Raw genomic sequence first — 3,801 nt, 5'->3', positions numbered from 1 at the left:
AGACCTATTGCTAAATTATCAACGGTTGCTAAGTTGTTTGAAGCCATTATGAAGGACAAAATGACCTTTTCAGTTCGAAATTTCATATCTCCGAATCAGCATGGGTTCGTTAAAGGGAGATCCACCGTGTCTAATCTAGCGATTTTTATGGAGGACTGTCTGCAAAGTTTTATGGCTGGGCATCAAATTGGTACGGTATACACAGATTTCTCCGATGCGTTTGACAGAACGAATAAGCACGAAAAAGTCCGTTGCTAATACTACAAGTTTAGATAAGCTTTTGTTTTTATACAAAAAAATAGTATATATTTAAAACTCTTTTGATAAGAGAAAAGGAAAAAAGAAATATTTGGAAACCGATAGAAAAAATAAGATACCTAGTAGTTTTGTTTATATATCTGTACATGAAATACCTTCCACTTTTTCTACTTCTCAGAAAATATATTATAAAAATCTTTGATGTAAAAAATTGATTCGCTTAAATAAATATACATACATAAACACAAAATTAAAAATACGTACATATGTATACATTAGGAACGTTAATCCCGGGATCCCGGGATCCCGGACTTTTTAAGGTCTCGAAAATCCCGGGATCCTTGGCAAGTAATCCCGGGATTTTCGGGATTTGTAATTAGCACTGATGGCAACAATAGAAACTCCTTTTCTTGACCAGTTTTGGCTATATTTCTTTTTTTATTTAATAATTAATATTTTTTTATAAATGTCTAGCTCATTTTTACATATAACACCGAGCAATAGTAAATTTTAAACACAAAACCATGGGCCAAATATAGTAAAATTGCGTTCTTAGTTTTTCACTCTGACGTCAGTAATTCAGAGAAATGTGCTTAGAGAAGAAGTATGGTTATAAAATTAATGAGGAAATCCTGTAGAATTTAAACAGATTCAAGTTTAAAGTGCAGAAGGGCTGGAAAATATTGAAAATGTCATTTTAAAATTTTATCCTTGACATTTCGCAATATTTGTTTTTTGAAAAAATTATATTTTAAGGGCTCATATAAACTCGACNAAATCCTGTAGAATTTAAACAGATTCAAGTTTAAAGTGCAGAAGGGCTGGAAAATATTGAAAATGTCATTTTAAAATTTTATCCTTGACATTTCGCAATATTTGTTTTTTGAAAAAATTATATTTTAAGGGCTCATATAAACTCGACAACATCCTCGAATTTCGTTTTTCTAACTTTGTCAGCTTAAAAATTACCTATTGCATTTGTTACCCATATTTTTATTCTACATTGCATTGAATTTTTTAATAATTTTTAGAATTAATCATATCTTTGAAGTTACAAAGTCCTTCAAAATAAATCCTGCGGTCAGAGAGAAAAAAAACGCCACTTTAAATAAAAAAGTGGGTTTCGAACCCATTTATTTATTATTTATTTCATGGTAGGAGAGCTTCTCAAACAATATAGAAGCAATTTTTTCGACTCAAGTTGTTGAAAAGTAATGAATATCTAAATCCCGGGATTAAGACCGGATCCCGGGATTGTGACAAAGCCATCCCGGAAATCCTGGGATCGGAAAAAGCCGAAAAATTAACATCCGTAATATATATACAGTAAAAGTTAGCTCTTTATTTCCGTGCTGGGACGTGTCCCGTCGTGCTGGGCCGGGCCCCACTCAAATTCTCAACGTGCGGGCTCGTGCGTGTTTTTGAAATTTGATTTTGCACTCGTGCCGGGCCGGGCCTGAAAATTTAGGCCCGTGCCCATCTCTAGAAGGTTTATTCTGTCGTAGCAAGAACGGAGGATTATTTTTCACTTCAGCCCGATCTCGACAGGGTTCACGCCTGGTGCGTGAATAATCGGCTTTTTCTTAATATATGTAGATAAATGTTCTCATTGAATTTTTTCCAGAAAGCTTAATACTGTAAATACAACTTATACTATTGCGGGTTCTCAACTGAAGTTGGTGGACACAGTTAAAGATTTAGGAGTATATTTCAACTCAAAACTCACGTTTGCAAGCCACATAAATTTTATAGTGGCAAATTCTTACTCTATGTAAGCTTTTGTCCGTCGAAACAGTTCAGATTTCTTGGCCCCGTATACACATAAGAAATTGTTTATTGCCTTTGTTAGATCCCGTTTAGAATATGCTTCAATTATCTGGCGGCCTGCCCAGGTATCATATATAAATAGAATAGAGCGTATTCAAAGATTTTTATCAAATTTGCACTGAGAACTTTAAATTTCGCATAACTTTTGCCTTCTTATAGCTCGCCATGTCTACTTTTAAGTTTAGAATCACTTGACAATAGAAGGAAATATCTATCTTGTTCTCTAATACTACAAGTCATAGCTGGGAATATGGACTGTCCTGATATTTTAAGTAAGGATACCTCTCAATATCCCTGCTAGGAACTTGCGTCACTTCGACATATTCTACTTGTACAGAGTTAAATCTAATTATGCCATCAATGCTCCTCCTATCAGTCGAACTCTTAGAGAGCTTAATCAAATTAATCGAGTTATTGATATTGACCTCTCACTTTCTGGAGAGATATTTAACAATATTGTCTTAAATTACCTTAATAATAATTATTAGTTAGTTGCTTAGTAGTAAAACAAGTAAATACTGACGCGATAAATATTGAACATGTAGCATTCTCGCCATCACTATTTTGAAATCCATCAATATGGATTACGATCCAAATATCAATAAATATTGAACGTGTCGCAGGCGCCCCTCACTGTGATAAATTAACGAGTAGACTTCCCAGCGATAATTTTCTTCGATATGTGGTTAGTTATTTTTGCTGATCTGTGTTGCCTGGGCGACGCAACACACAACCACAGTTCAATTTATCAAATTAATCCAACTTTTCTAGTCTGACTTTATACACGGCAAACTTACCAAAAGTTACCAAAATAAAAAAAAGTTGCCAAGTTACCAAATACTCAAAAAGTTACCTATTTTGGTCACAAGTGACCAAATGAGGAAACCGTGCTGGCTACGCCCATGTAAATATGTGTTTGTAGCACGAGGTTTACTACTTAAGCGCTGAAATATTTGGTCTGCTCAGGATATTGTGCAAATGGTCTGGATTTACATTTGCAAATTTTATGTTTGGTAGATACCATGGCAACTGTTTGCATTTTACTATTGTGATTTTACAAATGCACCGAAATATGCAAATGCAAGATCATATGCACAAGATCCTGAACGACACGATAGAGAAAATCTTATGCCATGGTCTGGATTTTTTTTTCAGATTTGTAGGCCTTTGTAATTTTTTACCAGCTATTACTAAATATTGTGGTTAAAAAGGGCCACTAATACATACTCTAATGCAAATTTCGCACCCTTAAGCACTTGCGAAAGGAAATAAAAATTAATGACAAAATTAAGTCCCACGACTTTCTCCACATAACTACTACTCCCTACTAGCACGTCCATATTATGTATATGTATCACAGCGCACGGCAGTGCGCGCGAGTGACGAAAGCAGCCACAGTAGAATGCTGAAATGACTCGCTTATACAGTAAAACCCGCTTAAGTACCTCACGAAAAGTCTCAGCTCTTTGAGGTACTTAAGCGGGTTCTTTTAAGAACCCAACCCGCTTAAGTACCTCAAAGAGCTGAGACTTTTCGTGAGGTACTTAAGCGGGTTTTACTGTATAAGCGAGTCATTTCAGCATTCTACTGTGGCTGCTTTCGTCACTCGCGCGCACTGCCGTGCGCTGTGATACATATACATAATATGGACGTGCTAGTAGGGAGTAGTAGTTATGTGGAGAAAGTCGTGGGACTTAATTTTGTCATTAATTTTTA

Source organism: Rhagoletis zephyria, unplaced genomic scaffold (assembly GCF_001687245.7).
Source record: "Rhagoletis zephyria isolate East Lansing unplaced genomic scaffold, Rhagoletis_zephyria_1.1 Rzeph_scaffold_00837, whole genome shotgun sequence".
Taxonomy (NCBI): domain Eukaryota; kingdom Metazoa; phylum Arthropoda; class Insecta; order Diptera; family Tephritidae; genus Rhagoletis; species Rhagoletis zephyria.
Note: the sequence above shows the minus strand (reverse complement) of the source record.